Source organism: Pelodiscus sinensis, chromosome 3 (genome assembly GCF_049634645.1).
Source record: "Pelodiscus sinensis isolate JC-2024 chromosome 3, ASM4963464v1, whole genome shotgun sequence".
In the NCBI taxonomy this organism is placed as follows: domain Eukaryota; kingdom Metazoa; phylum Chordata; order Testudines; family Trionychidae; genus Pelodiscus; species Pelodiscus sinensis.
The window spans coordinates 103,112,317-103,135,356 of NC_134713.1; the positions used below are offsets into that span (position 1 = coordinate 103,112,317).

At 43.0% G+C, this 23,040-nt stretch overlaps 1 long non-coding RNA gene across 1 annotated transcript in view; it reads right to left on the minus strand.

Annotated features, from left to right (window-relative positions):
• The window catches only part of LOC112545439 (uncharacterized), a 122,510-nt gene extending 99,774 nt beyond the window's left edge, over positions 1-22,736 (minus strand). Inside the window, exon 1 of the long non-coding RNA XR_012902704.1 lies at positions 22,644-22,736. This is a non-coding gene — a long non-coding RNA (uncharacterized LOC112545439). The remainder of the gene's footprint in view (positions 1-22,643) is intronic.
• Positions 22,737-23,040: the final 304 nt, after the last annotated feature.

Consider the following 23,040-nt stretch of genomic DNA (forward strand, 5'->3'; position numbering starts at 1 on the left):
CAGGGGGTCAACCATTCTGCCAGTTGGCTCTAGACATATACTAAAGGACATATACTAAAGCCTAATGTTGGGTAGACTAAAACCTCCTGGCTACGTCTAGACTGGCATGATTTTCCGCAAATGCTTTTAACGGAAAAGTTTTTCCATTAAAAGCATTTGCGGAAAAGAGCGTCTAGATTGGCACGGACGCTTTTCCGCAAAAGCACTTTTTGTGGAAAAGCGTCCGTGCCAATCTAGACGCGGTTTTGCGCAAGAAAGCCCCAATCGCCATTTTCGCGATCAGGGCTTTTTTGCGCAAAACAATACCGCGTTGTCTACACTGGCCCTCTTGTGCAAAAGCATTTGCGCAAGAGGGCTTTTGCCCAAATGGGAGCAGCATAGCATTTCCTCAAGAACACTGACAATCTTACATGAGATCGTCACTGTTTTTGCAGAAATTCAAGCAGGCAGTAGACAACTGGCAAGTTTTTCCGGAAAAACTTGCCAGTCTAGACACAGCCCCTAATTTTATATGAAGCTGCATTTTTCAAAGGATAATCTGTGTTTGTCACCCCATCCTACAACCCAGTGTGAAAAATGTTGTTAATTCTGAAGAGGAAAAAACCCAAAAGTATGACTATAAATTGGCAAGGAGCCAAGGACTGAGAGCTGCTTTGGGAGGACATTCATCTTTAATATACAATATTGACTCTGCCCCAAGTGGACAGAGGAAGGGCCTGTCATTTATGTAAACGCAAAGCTATCTGTGTGGTAAAAGGACTGAAATTAATCTTTACTGTTTCTGTTATATTCCTAGAAAAGAAGACTATCAAGTACCTGATTGCCACATGCTGCCAGCAAAAAGCATTAGCTAAGAGGATGACATTATGCACACCTTGAGAGATACTAAAATCACTGACTTATGCCAATTAATTTTTTCCCAAACAATTCAATAGTCTGTAATATATTAGGGGTGGCCTGACGAGGGTTGGTGATGAATAAAAGTATATCATCAGCATATACGCATATTACTATCTCTTTGGACTTTATTTTTGGCACTCTGGTTCATTCTGGTTTGTACTGACAATTTCTATAAGGACAGATCAAATAGGAGGAGGGATGGGGATAGCCCTGTATAGTACCATGAAGAGAAGACTGAAAAGAAGGGAGTTGTAGTTATTAGTTACAACAGGAACTAGGAATGAAGTATAAGAGTCTAATCCAGGAAATGAAATGAGGGACCAAATCAAAATTTTTGCAAAATGAGGAACAAACACTTCTAATTAACTCTGTCAAAGGCTTTTCCCACGTCCAATTACAACAGAGCCATCAGTCCTGAGGAGTTCTAATAGTAGGACTGCACATTGCTAAGATGACAAAAGTAGTCTGATCCATGTCTCTTTTGAATAAAACCCACCTCGTCTGGATGTATGTATTGTATTCCTCATTACTTTTTCTAATGGTCCAGCCAGGATTTTAGACAGTAGTTAATATCTGAGTCCAATGGCAGGGTTAGAGTTAGTGGGACCTTATGCTCTGCTTCATTTTTTGCTCCCCTTTCAGGAAATTAAAAATAAAAATAAAAAAGAAATAAATAGAAATAAAAAACATTTTCTCTCCTCTTCTTCTCCCCTCCCCTCTCATTTTTCATTCCTTTGTTCTTCATCCTCCTCCTATATCAGGCCTGGGCAAAATACGATCTACAGGCCGAATCTGACCCACCAAGCCACCGGATTGGACCCCATGCAAGCTCCTGCTTGCCTCGCCCCACCCACACACCACGCGGCTGCTGGGCAGTTTAAAAACTGAGAGGGGGGGGAGAGGAAATTTAGGAGATGCTGCCACCCCCAGCATAATCCTATTGGCTGATTTCTGGCCAGAAACTGACAGGTAAGTCTCCTGGCCAGAGACTGCCTCTGGCACCCCAGCCTCTCCCTTCTCCAACCTTCTGCCCCCCACTCCTACCCCCCTACTCCACATCCCCAAATCCTCTGCACCCCTCCTGCACCCATAGCCCATCCCAGATCTTGCACCCCAATTCGCTGTCCCAGATCACAGTCCCCTCCTACCCTAGCTCACAACCCAAACCTCTGCACTCCCTCCTGTACCCCAATTCCCTGCCCTAGGTCACAATCCAACTTCCTGCACCCCAGTCCAGTGTCCCAGATCACAACTGCCTCTTTCACACAAACTCCTTCCTTACTCTAAGCTCCCTTCTGCACCTATACTCCATCCCAGGCCCGGCACCTCCTCCAAAAATATCATTTAAGAGTGCAGCCCTCAACGACTTTCCAAATTCTCAGTGGCCCCCCATGAAAAATTATTGCCCACCCCTGTCCTATATTATAAGTAATAGGGAGTAAATGAAAATAAAGTGAGGTACCTTTTTTTTTCACAGATCACTTGAAAATTGCTGAGAATCTCAGTGGACCACTTAATGATCTTTCCAAATGTCGTTTGTACCATTAGTGCTTTGGAGAAGAGCTCTTTATATTAAAAAAAAAAGTAACCTTTTTTTGGTCAACCTGAATGGAATTCTTGGACCACAGTTTGAGAACTTCTGGTCTAGATAAAAGCTTGTATCTGGATTACACTGATATGAAAAATGTACAAAAGAAAAGTATACATGATGTGCATCAATTGTTTTATTATTTTCCTCAGTGTGACTTATAGGAGGGGCCATCAAAATCAGCCTGGAAGAACAACATGCATGAGAACTATCTCTAGACAGATACACAGTTGATCAAAATCACATTTTTCTGGTCTCTTATTAAGGCCGAATCCCATTCCCATTGAAATCAAAAGGAGTGTTGCTATTGAGTTCAATGGGAAGAGGCTTTGTTATTTGGAGAGGAAAGAACAAAGCCACTCAAGGAAGGGCTATGTTGCTTACATAACAGGTACCATGCTGAGTCATGTGAGAAAGTCAGAATTATTAGGACATAAACTACATGCATTTTTGATGAACTGGGTTTTACCCACGAAAGCTTAAGCCCTAACAAATCTGTTAGTTTCTGAAGTGCCACAGGATTCTTCATTTTTATAAACATACAGCACAAGACTAGAAAATGAAGCATTTGTTCACTTTGCTTTGCTACTCCAGTGTGCTCTCCTCCCCTCCCCAACTGTTGGGGCCCCATGGCACAGCACCATTTGTTTCAGTATTTTGTAAATCCGCCCCATTTATGCTATCATGTGCCGAAAATGTCGGTCTGCTTTGTACATTGGACAAACATCTCAGACACTTCGCCAAAGGATCAATGCCCACAAAACAGACATTAGACAGGATCACAAAGAAAAAACAGTTTCTTGCCATTTCAACCAGAAAAGACACTGTCTCAACGATTTAATTACCTGCATCCTGCTTCAGAAGCTTTTGAATCTGCACTTGAAAGGGAATCCTCTGAACTGTCATTCATGCTAAAATTCGACACTCTACGCGTCAGTCTCAACAAAGACCCTAACTATCTTATTCATTACAAAGATAGCTTCCCCAATTATCACCTCTAATACCCAGACATTTTCACCCCCTCCTCCCGCATCCTCCTTCTGTTCTGAAATGTGATTTGTCCTTTTCATATGTGTTCATTTTTTTAATTGTATCCTTCCTTTGGTATATATGGTTGTGACTATTTTCTTCCACTATTTGATCTGAGGAAGTGGGTCTGGCCCACGAAAGCTCATCATCTAATAAACCATCTTGTTAGTCTTTAAAGTGCTACATAGTCCTGTATTTTGTTTCACCCATCACAGAGTTTCTCTTGGTTAGTAATACATTCTTGGACATTTTTGTCTGATTTATGCTTGAAAAGATAAGGGCTTCATTCACTGAAGCAGACATAGTGACTCTACCCAAACTCTAGACTTTGTCTACACTACATAGTTTTGTTGTCGAAACTTGCCTTTTGCCAGGAGTGCACAAATACCGGCTTTTGGGCTGGCTCCAATCTGTCAGGGCAAACAGACTGCTGTTCCTGGCCAATGGGATCTGTGGTTGCCTGTACCTTTGGAGGTTCAGGTAAATATAGTAGCAGTGACCTACCAGGTGCTAACCCTAGTGAACCACTGCTGTTTTGTTGCCCACACCTATCTTTTGGAGACAAAACAGTGAAAGCGTTCATACTGCAATAGGACTTTTGTTGGGAAAAGCAACAAAAAGTGACAAAAAAACTACTACCTCTAGGAGAGACTCCCGCCCCCCTCTGCCATTTTTGTCAACAAAGAGCCAGTGTAGACACTGCTGTTCGTTTTGTTGACAGAACTGGCTTCAGCCAGTATCCCACAATGTCTGCCCTGATGGTTCTGCTCAGCTTTGATCTCCACTGCCCTGCAGGCATGCACCCTTCCCATTTCAAAGCTCTGGGAAGTACCCGACAGCTGTGTGAGCTGCTCCATTTGGGGAACAAAGAACAAATTATGGAAAAAAGAACAAATCATTGGAACACAGCAGCAGGCAGACTGCTGCGGCAGGGGGCGGGGTACAGATTGCTGTGCTACTGTGACATTCCTTAACATAGAGAACTCACAGAGTGCCATCATGAGTAGCAGATCCCCAGGAACTTGAAAATACGTTTCCTGCTGGCTCGCTCAGGATGGACTGCTCCTCATGGCATCTTCTCAGGGAACCAGAGGTGGCTGTCGCTCAAGATGCTCTTCTACTTGGAGCACCCCAGAACTTTTGGATCTTATCAGTGTATGGGGTAAAGAAACTCACACTTGCAAGTGACCCATAGCAAAGCAAAGCAATTGCAACACACTTCTCTACTGAGAGAGCAGCTCCCATTTGGCCGTTTTTGTGCCATAGCTCAGTGGCCAGCTGAGCACAGAGCTCCAGGAAGGTTGCTTTACGCATCCGAAAGTTCTGTAGCTTTATCCCACATCTGTATGACAATGCGATCCCATAACTCGGTGCTGATTTTCTTAGCCCAAAACAATGCTTTACTCTGCACAGCTGCTCTGTGACAGCCCAATGCAATGCCACTTCACTGCTGTCCCTATCACACTGTTGTCTGCATTTGTGTCTTCCTCTGATACTAAGTGCATTAATAGCTCTGCTGCAATGTGTGATGTCCTAAGCACATTGAACCCAGCATGGGAGAGAAGTCAGGCATCCATAATTTCTCACAGCAGATGCTGGAGTTCACAGCAAGGACTATCACAGTTTGAAATGGTGTGAAAGGAAGCCAGAAGCCCCAGGATGGCTGTGAAGCAAAGAGGTTGCTGGCAGAATGTTTTTTACATTCCCAAAAAATACCTTGCAGTATGTTGTGTGTTCCCACCATGCTCAGTGACTGAAGGCACTGTTGCTTTGCTCTTTCTGTTGGTGGGGGAAGCTAACAATGTGGCCATGATATGAAGACAGAGTGTAGCAGTGTGAACATTATTTGACAACTTTCTTTTTGGTGACATTTGAATGTTGACAGTTCTTTTGTCTCCAAACATTCCAGCATAGACATGGCCTTAGGAAGGGGCAGTACCAACAGGGGTAAATGGCTGATCTGGAGCTACTAAAATCCATCAACATCTGCTATACTTAGGCCACAGTTTTTGCTTTTGGATGCTTATCCTCTCTCCTTAACATGTTAGTAGCAGATAGATCCAGTTTTGAACTTCCCTCTCTCTCTAAACTCCACAGAAGTCACAAAAAAGCAGAAGCTTTCTGACAACCTTGCTCAGGGCACATGGTACCACTCAAGTGAAGACTGAAAACTCACTGAGTCAAAACAAATAATGAACAATTCTCTAAATTTTGCCAATGTTTGTATGTAGAGGGACACCCACTCCCAAAGTGATCGATTATTAGAGGAATACAGCCCAAATCTGCATCTATCTCAGATAACAGACGAACAACAGATTTGCTTTGATTCCTTGCTATGTAGCTGAGATGATGACGGCCCTAGATGACATGAAATCAGGCACAACCTTACACATAAACTGCTTTCCTGCTAAATTTTATGTCCAATTCAACCACCTGGCTTTTGGACTGGCTGAAGCAGACACTAATGGTGTCAACGAAATTTATGTTAACACCCAAAAGTTAACAAACAAAAATGGCTAGAGGGTGTTCACACTTGTTCCCTCTGTTGACAGATTATGTCCACACTGGGGATATCATTGCTGACAGTGTGAGCAATGCACTGTGGGTATGTTTCCCACATTGCCATTTTGTGGGAAGGCAGAATTTATCCCCGTGCATCTTGGGATTCCCCCTTAGTTCTCCCACAGCTTCTCCGCTACCGGAAGTGGCATCATGAGTAGCATCTGTTTACATGGCTGCAGAGCTGCAGCGTTCAAAGCACTGGCTAGAGTGGCTAATCAGGTATTGTCGCAAACATCCTGGATTTCAATAAACTTGGGAGGGAAAAGCCTACACACTGCATGATTGTTGACAGTAAAAGGAGGAGGAGGGACAAAAGCCCCTCATGGAGGTGGAAGATTTTTGTCACTGAAACTGGGTGTTTTTCACTACTTTTGCCACAGTGCAATGTGTTTTTGGTGTCAAAACTTGCCAGTGTAGACAAACCCTAAGTGAGGTTTTAAACTTTTTACTGGGAATGGCTCAGACCTAATGCCTCCTTCAATGATCCAACTAGATAAGGCAGCAGCTTTCTTTCTTAGCAAATGGTCTCTGAGCCTGCAAGTGTTGTGACACACTGAATATTTATATCAGTATCTTTTGGCTGATAGACTACAGTGAGCAGTAATTACCTCTTGAAATGGGTCTCACCCAAAGACAATAAAAGATTTGTGGTCAAAGCTAATCAAGTGTGTGGTGCTGCATAAACACAGCCCAATGCTGAGCTCATTTCAAACCCATTTAATGCAAGAGATGAACTCATGCCTAAGATGCCTAGCTGCACCGAGGAGTGGAACTTCACAGGGGGTATTTGTTTAGGGTGAGGACACCAAGCAGGGAGAGGAGAGTGGTGGAAGCAGGAACAGAATTTGGTTCCTAACAGCAAAAGGGAAATTTAGAATTTAAAAGAAAATAAAGATGGCATATCTAAACCCTTCACTACCTTATTGGTGTGGGCAAGGGCCTTGCACCAGATGACAGATTCCCCACATCTGCGTCCTAGGTGCAACCGTTAACTGCTCCATGCATCTCTTGCCAGAATCTACCAATATGATACCGTATTCAGTATCAAGTCAGCACATTGGTATCACCATGGATGAATTCACACAGATCATTTTAACAAGAAGCTCTGATCTAAGTTTGCCTCTTTGCTTGCAATAAACTCTCAAGACTCAACGGTATGCACAGTCACTTTTGTTTTCCCATTTAAAGAAAAATGTTTCCTCCTAAACAGATCTGAGGGAGAGGCAGGCACACTTCCTAATCCAACAGCCTGACTGTTTTCACTTGCAAGAATGACATCTAGTGGTCAAAACTCAGAACTGGGACCCAATATCCATTGACTTAAGAAACCACAGGACTCCTTAGCATCTCACTTTACCCATCTATAAAATGGACACTATAAAAACTACAGGTGGAAGAAACTATGGGATTACACAGCTCATCCTCTTACTGGTGCCAGTTATTCCTTGCATCGCAATATTTACCTCTTTACGTGGAAGGATGAAAAGGGAGTTGAGACAACATATTAATTAGATATGCACATAAAAATGCATCCAGAGATACTCAGATGAAAAGCCCCATGGAAGTTCTGGGTATGAAAATTTGTTAATGTATGTTTTGGCTTTTGATTATAAATATAAAATTGTAAGGAAATGGGTTCACTGTTGTTTGCTTGTTTTTCTAAAGGAATCAGACATATTACAGGGACTTGTGATTCAGGTGCATTTTTCTTAGTTTGATAAGCTTGGTGTTAGTTTTACACTTGGCAGCAATTTGGTCATTACATCCTCCCCACTCAACGGAACACCTGTACTAATTAAGTAACAAGCAGTGATATGATTGAGAAACACCTGGGAGCTCTCCCATTAACATATATTTTAGGTGTTTTTACTGCATTTCATTGAGAGGCTTCAGCAGTTCTACACTTTTATACTAAGGAGCTATTTTAAATGGGATTTTTCCCTCCTGTTTGCTTCCATTAGCTCTTTTTGTAATGTTCTGAAAGCAAAGTTTCTGCCTTTCTCCTGTTGGTTAAACAGGAGGTGGCAGGCACAGCACAGTTTGTCTGGGATAGAAACATAGCCTGCACAGCAGTCTGAGAAGTGAAACCAAAACATCTGTGGTAGTTCTCTGTGGTAGTTCTCCCAAGATGTCACTACAGATTCTTCCACTAAACAGCCTCCTTTGGTATTTGGCCAATATTCTATTTTTCTACAAAAGGACCATAGTTAGGGTACTTCCAGGAGTGGTCTGAGGCCAGCTGCGGCAGCTGGCGCCCCAGGCGGAAGGCGCAATCAGCGCCCCCGCCTGCATGGCCGTCAATGGCCATGATGTCATCATTGGGTGCCTGGGCGCCCCATGATGTCATCATCGGGCGCTCTGGGCCGGCGGCAACCTAGGCAACCACCGAGTCTGCCTATGGTCACAGGCCGCCCCTGGGTACTTCCTGTCTCTTCTACCCCTGTGCAGCAAGGAAAGCTAACACCATGTCTATACTGCCATGTTACTGTGCTGCAACTTTTTCAGTCAAGGGTATGAAAACAAACACACACACACTGAGGGCAGCCAGTTACAGCGCTGTAAAGTGCCAGTGTAAATGGGCTCCCAGCGCTAGGAGCTCTGCTCCTCATTTATGTGCTTTACGTAAGATGCTGAGAGTGCTCCCAGGCATTTCCCTACATCCCCCCATGGTGGTGTATACCCCCCTGAATTTCCCCAAACCCCCCCAGTTTTGTGAACTATGGTGCCATACAGCGCACTTTCACCCTCACAGTGTCACCCCTCATCGGCCCTGACACCCCCCTTTGTAAATTCAAACATTCCCCCAATTTCAATTCCTGGGGAGGCTAGTGGTGCTCTCTCCCAGTGCTAGTGCCACGGCCACACTTACCCATTTGAATGTTTTCAGTGTAGACTTAGCCTAACGCAACTTCCTCGGTGCCCCTGAATAAAGCAGGGTAATGTTACAGGCAAGTTGGAGCTTCTGTCTCTTTTTTTTTTTTGCACCAGCAAAATGAGTGTGAAGCCATAGCCAATTACAGGCACTTCTAGCAACATGAAATGTGCCTGAAATCAGGAAGTTTGAAATGTAAGGGTTCAGGATGCAACTGGCATTCACTTTGTGGGCAGAAGTTTAATGGCTGAAAATGTAGCTCTTAATGTGTGGCCACACATGTATCTTAGGACCGACTACCCATATGGATTTTGTTTCCTCTCACTGTGTGTCCAATATGATGGGAGTTCATGCACATATCAAGAAAAAAACACACATGCACGTATACATCAGTTCATATCATTCAAAATTGGCTATCTTGTCTATATTGCTCATTTGCCACTAACTAGGCTGTCTTACATTTCTATAACCCCTTTCATTCTGATGTATTCCCAAGATCTGTAGAAGCTGTCTTGTGCTGCCGATGGAGAGAGTGCATGATGTTGTGGGATAAAAGGTTTATAAACACAAGCTTAGAAAGGCTGCATTACACAAAAAGTGGGAAGGCCATGAACTGAGTAGTCAAGGCCTGTAAAATATGCTCACATATCCCCCCTACACCACATTGCTCCATCAAATGTCCTGCCTATGCTGCAGAGTTTTAGAGGAAAAATTACTTAAGAAATGTAATTGAGAGAGTTTTTAAACATTTATATTGAAGCTATTTATCTTCTCTCCCTTCAAAGAGATGAGTCACTTAGCACCATGAGTCCAACTGAATGAGACTCTGAAGAAGGAGAGAAAAATAAAAGCCAATAAACTTACATCACCTCTAAATAACCTAAATATCTTTTTATTTTTATAAAGAATAATGTGGTGAATTAAGGTACAATATTATGGCATCTGTGCCATGGGAAATCATAAGGAGCATGTATCTCACTAGAAAATCCCCTTTCTAGTTGTATAAAGAGATTCAATTTTCCCAATTCTGCAGAGTTGTGAGATATAAGATTTTAAATAACTCCTTGGGACAGCACTGCATACTGGCTATTCTTGGCCGAGGCCCAATGCAATTTGAGAAGGGGAGTGGCATAAGGGAGACTTTTTTCTGGAAGAAGGCTGATTTTTCATTTACGTTTAATGATAGCTGTTTAAAGCTGTGAAGAATCATAGAGTACTACAATTGGAAGGGACCTTGAGAGGCCATCAAGCCCAGTCCCCTGCCCTTGCAGAAGAGCCAAGCACCATCTAGATTATCCCTGACAGGTGTTTGTCATACCTGCTATTAAATATCTCCAGTGATGGAGATTCCACAACCCCCCTAGGTAATTTATTCCAGTGTTTAACCACCCTGACAGTTAGGAAGTTTTTCCTAATGTCCAACCTAAACCTCCCTTGCTGCAATTTAAGCCCATTGCTTCTTGTCCTATCATCAGAGATCAAGGAGATCACCCTTTTAGGTGTTACAAGAAGTTATAATGGGAAGATAAGGCAGTGAGTTGAATGCAGGTGAGTAGGTGACAGGCACATGATAAAAGGACTTTGTTACATGAATCACACAGACCTCACTGAATGGGTACATGCACGCACACTAATAAAAACTGACCATTGTTTGCTCCTTACTCCTGCAGTGTCACTAGAATCATGGCAACATGACAAAAGTTGAACTTTGAATGGCATGCACTCTGTAAGGGTGAGATCATAGGCAGGAAAAATATTCTGATCAGGGAGAGATCACTACTGAAGCCTATGGTTTAGCAGCTGCTTCCTCTACAGACCTGTATGATGATTCTCACCCTACGGATCCATGTAAGTATAAAAGAAGTTGCCCATGCAGCCACATTCCCCACCCCTAAAATGCAACACTCCATGCCAATGTATTTGAGGCAAGCTGAGAGATTACCCCTTTACAAGTCCACTCTAACTATGCCTTCCCTTTCTTAGCATAAGGCTATCAATGCACTCATTGTGAAGAGGCCTTACATTGTACCATTGTAAAGGGGTTAATCGCACACACCTTGTTCTTTAGATGGCTGCTTTGACTTGCTGGAGAAAGAATGATTATGATTATTGGCAACAAGTTGCCAATAGCCATAATCATTGATTGTCTATGGTCAATACTTGTGTGAGTGCTCAGAGATATACCATGGATGGAAGAGGACTTTACAGAACAACAAGAAACTCAGTCATGTTTGAAAGATAACCATGGCCATGTAGTTAATAAAGTAAGTCCATTGAGTGGCAAAATAACATGTAAGATCTTTCCCTTAGCATGAAAGAACCTTCTATAGCTGTGGTGTCAAACCAGTTCTGAAGCAGTAGCCACTACAGTGAAACTAGCCACACTCAACTGCCCAATTAGCCACATTTATAGCAATCTAGAGATTATTGTAAGTCTGCTTTTCCCTGCATGCAAGTCAACAGGTCAGGTGGTGCCCATGGCAACCTGTCTCACAAGTACTCCCACCCAGCATCAGTGGAGTGGCACCAATGTTAGTGCAATGGCTGGAAATTTGAAAAGAAATGCAAGCTAGAAACCAACTAGGGATGATAATGTCTCACTTTCTTTAAGCAATAAGATCAGTGCAAGAGGTAGGGAGAGGGTTAAACCTCAATACAGAGACAAAATTAGATGTCAGCTATTAGAAAGATAAGTGCCTCATTATAACTTCCTGTTACCTGATTCATGGCTATTATTTTGTGGTTTATATTTACACTGGAGTATTTTGCTTATGCTACAAGCCAAGAGGAAACTGGGTGGTGACAGAAGAACAATTTTTCTGCTGTTAGGCATGATTTACAATTTGTACTTTAATTTCGTCCCTTACTCCTACCCTTCGATTTAAAAATGGACTTATCTTGTCATTTAACAACACCCAGCTCTCAAACTGCTCAGTAGACTCTGACGAAGGATTAACCCATTTTGGTGTCAGCATCCGTGACTTCAAGCAGGTGTCGGGAAGCAGATGTGCACTGTTCTCTATAATTAATTTCAGCTCTGGCTATGCCCTTTGCGGTCTATTTGGAATTTAACCTTAATAGAATCAGAATGGCATTTACCCTGGGATCATGTTCAGAATATGTGAAACTCACAGCAATAAAGGTGATGGCACAGTAACTCCTTCACCTTATTTTTTCTTTACTAGAAAATTTTTCAAGTTGTTTCTGAGACAAGAAAGATTAGGTGAGCTATATATTTATACCCCTGGAGCTGGGAAGGAGCAGGATGCTTGGAAGGAGGCCATGACAACACATATTTCAGTATCCTACATCAGAGCTAAGGGCTCTGTGTACTTGGGCAGAACGCCTGTGCATCATAAGAGGTTTCAGAGGTAGCTGTGTTACTCTGTTTCAGCAAAAACAACAAGAAGTTGAGTGGCACCTTAAAGACTAACTATTTTATTTTGGCATAAGCTTTTACAGTTGCAACTCACTTTATCAGCTGCAGGAAGTGAAACAAAAAAAGAGATAGTGGAGATACAGAGGTGCAAGTGTTACATCTGAGCTAATTCAATCAGGGTGGATATGGATAAGAAGGTGAGAATAACCAAAGTGGAGAGAGCTATTTCCAGTTCCTATTCAGACCCATTCTGATGGTGTGAAAATTACATATGAATTCCAGCTCATCAATTTCACCTTGCAGTCTGTTTTTGAAGGTTTTTTGTTTGAGAGGCAACTTTCAAGTCTACAACTGTGTGCCCAGGGAGGTTACAATAGTCTCCCAGTGATATTTGTGCGTTGCCATTCTTGATGTCTGATTTGTGTGCATTTATTCTCTTGCGCAGAAACTGTCTGGTTTGTCCAAGGTACATGGCAGAAGTGCATTGCTGGCACGCAATGGCATATCTCACTTTAGTAGATGTGCAGGTGAACAAGCCATTGGTGATTTGGCTGATGTGTTTTTGTCCTCTGATGGTATCAGAAGGGTAGATGTGTGGACAGAATTGGCAACGGGATTTGTTTCAGGAGCTGGTTCCTGGATTAGTGTTTCTATTGTAAGGTGACTGGTTTGTAGTGACCATGTGTTTCGGGTTGGGAGTCTGTCTGTAAGCGAGTACTGACCTGCCTCCAAAGGTGTGTGAGAGTGAGGGATCATATCTAAGTGTAGATCAATGTTTCTCAAAGTGGTCCACAGACCCACTTTGAGAAAGCTGCTACTGGGTTGCTCCAGTTTGTTTACTTACTGGCTCCAGGGCCACGGAGTGTCACGGCTCCCATTGGCTGTAGTTCACCATTTGCAGCCAAGGGGAGCTGCAGGAAGCAGCGTGACCTCCATGGCTACAGAGCCGGTAAGTAAACAAACTGGAGTGGCCCAGCAGCCGCATTCTCAGAGTGGGTCCATGGACTTCATTGAGAAACACTGGTGTAGATCCTTGATGATGGAGAGGTTTTAGCTGGGGGCCATAGGTAATGGCCAGTGGCATTCTGTTGCTTTCAGTATTGCCTGTCCTGTAGTAGGTGACTTCTGGGCCAGGCGAGTCCCAAGATATTAAATACATGTGTCATCACTGGTTAAATTTATGTATTAGCACTGTATCTGACGTTCTGAATATTGACTGGGTATTTGTATCTCAGATATGTGTGGTCTTTTAGGTGACTCCCTAAGGATAGGATTTACATTAGGGCTAAGCAGTGATGGTGGCCAATTAAGAAAACTCCATTCTCACAAGTGGCCATTGCAGAAACCCATCCCACCCAGTAGGTCTTTCCTGTGTAGATGCTTCGGACGGTGAGGAGCCATGATTCAGCAAATGTGCTGAGGACATGTAACCTAAGACTATAACTTTTGCCAGTAACTTTTCGTGTTCGTGTGACCCTGGGCCAGGATCGTTTCATGCATCTGGGCTGAGCTATACATTTCAGACTGTGATATCACTGCTTTGTCTTTATTTCCTGTTTCACATCTCTGGACTGCTTTTCTAACAAGGCAGCTTAAAACAGGGAACTGAATGAGTCCCCAATCTGTTTGGGTGCATCTAAAGAGACTTTTTACAAGCTAGGAGTTTTATAGCAGTGCTCTGCTCATGAGCTGCATCTTTTTTATCTTTTAGATACTAAGGGAGTGACTACTAGCATGGATCAGCATTGGATAGTGACTTGGCAGAGTGGCTGGTCCCTTAAAATTGAAAGAACTGTATGTGTGATGAATTTGGTTTTCAGTAACTTCATAATGTCAAGTTGTCTGAGTGGTGAGCCAAGGACTAAAATGCCTCAAGGGTCTGTGGTTTTTGGCTTCTTGCTAACCAGTGTGGTAATACCAGAAGCTCATTTTGTTACCCATTTGATAATGATAGACTAACAACCAGATTGGGGTGGGTCTGCCCTGTTTCATACCATCTGTCCTGAATTTGGCATTCTCAGCTGTGAGCCATTGAAGCGCATTTGGCAATGATCATATGCCAGATGCTGTAAAGTGCCACTGAAAGTATAAACTCACCGCTAAGATCCATTTGGCAACTATTTCATCTTGAGAGCAAATGTTTACATTGGCCTCTCATGGGTCTTGGATTTCTCCAGTATTCTGGACTATGCATGGACATCCCTCGTGGGTGCTGGTTCAACTGCCCGCACACCCTGAAGTGTTCTAATTCAAAGTTTGAGCAATCGGGAAAAATTCATTGCAGCTGAAGACCATACAGCCAGTGATAATTTTGCTATCTTAGAATTCATCAGGTTTTTTAAAAATTGGTCTTTTCAAGAAAAGTTGTCATCTCTTGAAGGTCCTTTTTAATCTCAAGGTAGATAAAGACCCTGTCAAGATAAAAGGAGGCAGGTCCCAGTGTGATGAAGCAAAGAGAAAAGAGATTCCTAGTGAGAGGAACAGTTCCTAGTGCACATGAACAGAAAGCTTCTAAAGAAAAGGTTTCTTGGATATGGGGGGGGAGAGGTTCATTAGCAAAGGAAATCTAGGGAGAATGCTACTGCGTAGAGGAGTTTCTAGAAGGAAGGGACTGTGTTAAATCTCACAGAAAGTGTGTCTCCTATGAAAGGCTCTATCCTGCAACAGCAGAAACCCTAGATTCGAGGAATTATATGCTGTCCTGAGGAAGGGTCCTTGTGATATGGCATCCATGGGGGTAACCTCTTTGACTGCTAGAGCCAAGAAGCCCCTGACTCCTGAAGAGGGTTCTGGATCATCAAGGTCCCTTACCAGTAAAGCCTTTGACATAACCTATATCTGCCAGCCCTCCACTTCACTCTGCCCCTCCTTTCTTCAAGCAATGCTAACAAAAGGTCTATTCATGGGATGGTCTGTCTTCAGTGACCTTCACTAAAGGGAAAACAAGGTAGAGATGCAACGGCAGAGATGCATTGGGCTAGAACACCTGGTCTCTATACCTGGCTCAGCTGCCAACTGTGTGACCTTGAGGAAATCATTTCACTTTTCTGTGCCTCTGTTTCCCTCCTGCAGTCGGTCTGTCTTGTCAGTTTAGACTGTAAGCTCTCTGGGACAGGGACTGGCTCTCATTATGTATGTGTGAACAGTTCATAGCACACTAAGGACCTGATTGTGGTTGGGGCCTTCACGCCCCATGATACAAATAATTAATCCAACAGTATGCGAAGCCCAGAGAAAAAAGAAGAAATTTGGGAGAAACAGCAAGCATTTTTTCTCCTATGCTGTCTGTCAAATGCTGAGCCTAAGGCTAGTACTTGCTTTCCTATTCTCTCTGTCAGCCCTTTGAGAATAGAAGAATTATGACCATGGAACATTAAAAAATAAAGAAGCAAAGGAGAATCTTAGCGGCAGTGTTAAACCAAAGCCACTTAAGTGGTCATAAAGCAGTGGGTCCCTATCTGCAATATGTTCTAGCCTATTGTCTAGCTAAGCAATTAATAATAACGATTGCTATTGAACCTGTAAATATTCACTGTGGTTAAGAAGAACATAATGTAGCATGTTTCCATAATGGTTATATATCTGAAAAACTAAGTGTGCTCAATTGCCCTCAAAATCGACCCTCCACCAGAGTGGTGCCGAGGACAATTGAAAATACACTGGTTGTAATATATACATGCAGTCAGAATAAATAACTAAAGATCCACTAAATCTAATAATGATTGCTCCCTTAGGGCTATGCTCTCTTTTATTCCAATGGCTGAGCGCTCTCCTTTTCTAGAGATGGAAAATATGCCCTTGAAACAACTTGATTTTATATTTTTACTTAAAGAAGAAATCTGGTATATGGAGAACTGGTTAAAAACAGAAAGCCAGCTTTGGAGTCTGATATAAATCAGATGGAAATGAATAGGGATCTTTCCATTGCCTTCAGTGGGTTTGGGATTAGACCTTAGGGTAGTGGTCACCAACCAGTAGATCAGGATCTACCGGTAGATCTTGAAGCCTCTGAGAAGGTGAACCTAACTGGTTTGGCCAAGAGGCTATCAAGTGCTAACATCTGAGCTAGCCTCCACCCACTGCTGCGCATCTCCTGCCCTTTGCCTTGGAACTTCCCCTCCCCCTGGGCAGCTTCCTGCTTTCTGTGCTTTTTTCTCTCCAAACACCCACTCACTCCTATTGTGTATCATATGCCTGGTGTGCCCACCCATGCTTCACAGACTGACACAGTTGTTTAGACAATCACTGAAAAGTCTGATTGAAATATTAGGAGCTATTCAAGTAATAAATATTGTTTTGGCTATCTAGTAAAGAGTTCAATATGTGTTTGAAAGAGCTAGCTGCTTCCATAATTTTCCTTCAGAGAAAACTTCAGATGTGAACATTAAGAGAGAGCCCTTTAGTGATCCTATCTACAAGAGCTGGTTGGTCTCCAAGAATGGCCAAAGACTCAATTTAAAAAAAAATGTAGTTCAATGCCTTTTAGAAAAAGTAAAAAGAAAATGAAAAGTATCAGTTGAAGTTGCTTGTTATTTGATCTGCCCACCACCAAACCAGACACTTGCTTCACATATTTGGATAAAGAAGGACATATGTCAGGACCATATGGCTATCTTGGAATACAAAATAAAACAATTTAATACATTTTTCACTAGTGCTTTTTGGAACTTTTAGGTACAAATATTTTCAGTTAAAATTTGGCTTCTGCAAAAATTAAAACTTTCCACAGAAAAAAGTTGATTTTGTGGAGTCAGTTCATCATTAATCGTCATATCTGCCCAAAATTCCCTTATGTATTAAAGGAGTTATAATTTGAATGCCTTGTCCCACCTATTCTCCCTCATACATTGCCTGTGACACAGCCATAGGGAATGTTCATAGATTCCAAGGCCAGAAGGGTCAATTGTGATGATCTAGACTGAACTCCTGCCTGTCACAGACCATAGAACATCCCCAGAATAATTCTGAGAGCTTTTGTTTTAGAACATCAGTACTGAATACTTCATTTCAGTTGAGAAAAGTCTGAAAAAAGTTCAGCTATTTCAACTTTTACTTGATTTGGAGAAGAAATACACATAAAAATATAATCTCTTGTTAGGTAGAAATTTGGGCGTTCAATTAGCTCCAATTTTTCACCATATTTTTTAGTGTAAAATTACAATTTAATCCTTTGTGCATGTAACCAATGTCTGTCCCCAGTTGTATTTGGCTTAATGGCAGGATCAGTGGGGTGGGAAGGCTCTTTACCATGAGCTCAGTATCCCTTGAATTTTCTTAATGTAACCCCCTTTTTTCTCCCTGGGTTACTCGGGAGCAGGTCACACTCACATATGTACCTGGATGCCTGATGTTTTTAACATAAAAGGAGATCCTGAGTACCCCAGTGGTGATGTTGTTTAGTTGGGGATGACCTGTCCACCCCCTTGCTTCAGTCCCTTGCTCCCTAAGGGTATGTCTACACTACCCCGCTAGTTCGAACTAGCGGGGTAATGTAGGCATACCGCAATTGCAAATGAAGCCCGGGATTTGAATTTCCCGGGCTTCATTTGCATAAGCCGGGCGCCGCCATTTTTGAATCCCGGCTGGTTTGAACCACGAGGAGTAACGGTAGTTCAAACTAGGAAGCCTAGTTCGAACTACCTAGTTCGTGCCGCGTGAAGCCGCGCGGCACGGGGTTCGAACCAGCCGGGATTTAAAAATGGTAGCGCCCAGCTTATGCAAATGAAGCCCGGGAAATTCAAATCCCGGGCTTCATTTGCAATTGCGGTATGCCTACATTACCCTCCTATTTCAAAATAGGAGGGTAGTGTAGACATACCCTAAGAATATACAGTGGCGGTGCCTCCACCTGGCTGGCCCTGTACACACTTAATGGTGTGCCTTGGGAGCCTCCAGCAGTAATCTGGATCTAACCCCAGGACAACAATTATAAATAATATACATCTAGCTAATTACATAGAATTAGCACACATTTACTTAACAACTTAAAGATACAGGGTTTAACAGATTAACAGTGAATAAAATCAATTAACAAAGTACACAGAAATAATAGGAATTTATCTATCTGGCATTTGTACTGCCACCATTTATTCCACTCCAGAGTGTGCACTACTCTGGAGTCAGAGTCCCAGATGCTTGCATGGGCGTGCTTGGAGGTCTGCAGCTAGAGTGGAGACAGCACTGTGCAGGTCCTGTGTGTGTTAGTCCAAGCTGAGCAGACAGCTGCAAAATCCCTCTACCAGTGGAATCGGCTCCACCAAATGCCAGCAGCTCTAGTTCACTGGGCTGGTCACTCTGCCTCCCTTTGGACCAAGAGTTAGTCTATATCTCTGAGGTCTGTCCCAGGAAGCACTTTCCCAAAGAGCCCAGTTACTTACAGTTTCTGCCTCTGTGCAGGTATATGTAGCCCTTTTCAGCCACAGGCACAGCCAGAGTCTCTCCCCTTTTTATTTTACAATCAACAGCCTCTGAAACAGCCTGCTAGATCCGAGCCCTGCAGGCTCTCAATCTCAGGCTATAGCTGCAACACAATAGCCTGGGATTGGACAAAGGCTCCTCCACAGCAGCCTGGCTCCTCTGTCCCAAAAATGGAGAGCCTCTCTCTCAACATGCTGGGACAAGCCCCACTTCCTCCTTTTTCCTCAAGGGCTCATGGGAGTTGTAATCTATAGGGCTAGATTGCAGCACACAGGATCCTCCCAGAAAAAGTCAGAGGCCCTTTTAGTAAGGGGTCTATATTAAATATATAGAAAATACCTATTGAACTAGGCAAAAGCTGACTAACTGAGCTTCCTAGTGAATCAACTGAGTCAATATCTGCAACCTCCTATGCCACAGGAAAGACCATGGTGACTACCTGATGCAGAGAGCACCATGATATCCTAGGGCAGGGCTACTCAACTTTGGGGCCACAATGATACTCACAGCACATGCCGAGGGCCGCAAGTGAAGTGTGGTTGCATAAGGCTTCTTTCACACTAAAGGGCACGAATACAAAGATTAAGGCAAGATTACACAATGCGCAGGCCCTATTTAAGTCAGTTCTGCTGATATTAATCAAATGCAATATTTACCCGATTTCCACCCATATGGCAGCACTTTAATGAGCAATGACAGTTCGGGAATTTTACTACTAAAATGCATATGAACAGAAGACCATTATATTGACTACTTTTTTGTTTTGGCTTCCACCCACAAGGGCCGTGTGTTGAGCCTAGCATAAACCCAAACAGCACCATAGGCTGCAAACAAACAGGCCACGGGCCACGTGTTGAGTAGCCCTGTCCTAGGGATTGCTTAGGGAGAAAATGTCAGGATAAAAGCGAGTCAGGTTGTCACAATATACATGGCTTTTAACTCACTACTCTCTCTCTGCTTAAGCTGTCCAAAAATATTATTTGAGTGTGTAGCATGCTAATACTGTGTTGTTTATCCATGGCTCAGTGGCAGTGGTTGGAAAGTATCCCACTGCCTGTGAAACAAACACAAAAATAAAATCACACAGTGATAATAGGTGAAGGCAAATGAAAAAGTCATTTTGTTTTGGTCAGTTTTCTGTATTGTATATAACAACGTGCCAGGGACCAGGACCTAGCACAGAGCTCTACATCAGAAATAACTCTTTGGATCTGATTTTCCTCACACTTACATCAATGGCTCCATTATCTTCCACAGAATTAATTCTGAATTACACAGGAGTAAAAGAAGAGAATTGAAATTTTTTTCCCCTGTATTTCATATTCTTTCTCACCCCCCATATCCCATCACTGAGAGACAATCAATTTATGGCAAAGTTGATTCCTGATTGATGACTAAAAATAACATTTAATCTGTAAGTGCCTTACTGATATTATACATGTGTACACAAACAGGGCTGGCTTTAGGCTGATTCGCCCGATTCTCCCGAATCGGGCCCCGTACCTAAGAGGGCCCCGCGCCCTAAAGCCGGAAGTGTGCTGGCATGCCAGGTGTGCTGTGGGAGGGGTCGTTGGACCCGGGGAGGAGCACGGCGACTTCCCTGTGCCGCAGAAGGGGTAAGTTGAGCGCAGGGGTTTCCCTGCACTGCGGAAGGGGGAGTCGGCCTCGGGGTTTGACGGGAAGGCAAGACTCTGCCCTGTAGCTGGAGATTTAAAAGGGCTGTGACTCAAAAAAATCCTGGCTGTTCAAACTGTTTGAATTGGGCCCCGCACTTCCTAAAGCCAGCCCTGTTCACAAATAATCCACCAAGGAAATACATTAATTTCCGGTTGGGAACACAACACCTAATTAAGAGCACACAGCAACAATATAGAGTCACAGAGTTTAGGGGAGGGTGTGAAGGAAAATGTTATATGTACCTGAAATTGTAGAGAGAGGTCACATTTAATTAGCTAATCTGGAATTTGGCCAGATCAGTAGGGCTAAAACTTAACATCAAGGAAGTATCACCAGACTTTTAATAAGTAAAAGAAGCCAGGATCCTGGGTTTTATATTTTTTAAAAGAAAATTATATACAAATTCTACCAGTTATTCCTCCCCCCCACCCCACCCCACCCCACCCCACCCCACCCTTTTAGAGTACAGGCAGTCCCCGGGTTACGTACAAGATAGGGACTGTAGGTTTGTTCTTAAGTTGAATTTGTATGTAAGTCGGAACTGGTACATATTGTAGGGGAAACTCTAGCCAAACATTTTTTTTAGTTTTGGATAGCATAGGGAAAGGTTAACTCCCCTCTAATGTTTGTTTTGCTGTCTGTTCCCCTGTTCAGAAGATTTCCCATCTATTTCTGTCCCTGTGACAAACTCAGGACTAAAGGAGTAACTCATCAAATACCAAACAGCTCTGCACCATGCTTTGAGCTAATAGCTTTATTTCCACACACCACCCAGGGTTCTAGGAGGAGGGTCCTTTTTTTGCTAACACAATGAGGCCAGCACTTTGTTTGTTTTGGTGGAGTCTTTGTTTGCCCAGGGAGCCCAGCATGTATAGGGGGAGGAGGGGCGGAGAGGCTGCTTTTGTCTGCTGTTCTGCAGCCTGTTGCTCAGGGGAGGGGGCAGCCTGTTGCTGGCAGGGGGGGAGGGGGGAGGCGTGCAGGATGCGAGGCCGCGGGGGGGGGGGGGGGCAGCGGGCGTGGGGAGGCACTTTTCCTCTGCCCGGCAGCTCTGCGGGACCCCAGTCGGAGCCGGCCCGAGGAGGAGGAGGATCCTAGGACCCAGGTGAGCGAGCCCCGGGAATGCTGCTGCGCATGTGCGGGAGTTGCCTCATCCCGTTCGTATCTAGGGATCCGACGTAAATCGGATCCACGTAAGTCGGGGACTGCCTGTACTTATTTCTGTCAATCTATCAAATGTAGAGAGGACAGAAAGCAATTATATTCCAAATTCAATACTTATTTCTTATTAAAATTTACAATCCTGTTTGTCATGAATTTTTTTTAAATGATTCTGGTTTTGGAGAATGAGAAACAAAAATGATTTTATAGCTTCAGTGTTCTATTCTTTCTGGGATGTGAATTGTTTTATGTAGAGCGTTTATTTAAATCCAGTAGGGTGCTGTCTTAAATAATTGGAAGAGTACATTCAGGAAGCTGAACTGTGAATTGATTTAACATCCCAGGAGTGAGGCTATATTGCCTTGTTTAAACTCAAAAGTGCTAAATTAACAACCTTCGTAAAATCAGGAAACAGAGTAGTGCATCAGGGTGGGAGAAGAGCAGAGTGAAGTCTTGTGTTTCCCCTCCACCTGCAATCCTTCCGAAAAGGATGGTTAATAGAAGACAATATTTTATCAATTTTTTAAAAAGTAACCCACAGATTGGGGTATTTAACCAACTCTGGCCCTCATACTGCAAACATTTGAACTCAATGGCCCTGATACATAGTCATTTACATGGATGTAAAGTGAGTATAAGATTCCACTACTCTGATTTGGCAGCATTTATTTTGCACTGGTATAAATGACTACATGTGATGCATGGTGATCATGAATTAGGCTCAATGAGATAGCTCACATGCAGAAATATAAAGATGTGTGAGTGTTTGCAAAGTTAGGACTTATATCTGTCTTCCTGTATATGATCAGTGTTCTAGACAGATTACCTACCACTACTATTTCTAATAATGCAGACTGTAGAGCACAAGCAATCACAGTAACTCCTGAGCACAAAATTAAGCCTTGCTACATAACTAGGTAATTTCATATGAACTTTTTTAAGTTTTTCTCTGAGTTTGAGTCTTGCTCTCCAAAACAGAAAAATATGTACAGAGAAATAAAATAAGATTGCCTTTGCCATTGCCACTATTATAGTATTTCCAGTGAACCACCTCAAAATACCTGTGGGAAAGAGTGTTTCTTCTTTGGTATTTCATGTTATGAAATGGTGCTGAACAATTTCACACCAGGCTCTGCAGGATCCCTCTGTGCCCTGAAGGAAAGAGATGAAAATAAGATAGAAGAGAACTAATGCAGATAAACACAAGGAGAGAAAGATGCAAAGAAGAAACTAAGAAAACAACACAATGAACCAAAAAAATATAAAATAAAATGTTTCCCACCTTAAACTGAAGCAGTATTTATATTTTAACATAATGTAAACAATGGACCAAAAATACATGCACAGCTTTCCTAGACAGCTTTCCTCACCTCTAAATTATAGAAGTGAAAATAGAAATTGGCCCATGGTGGCCCCAATCCTGCTATCTGTTCTATATAAATAAACCCCTGCACTCAC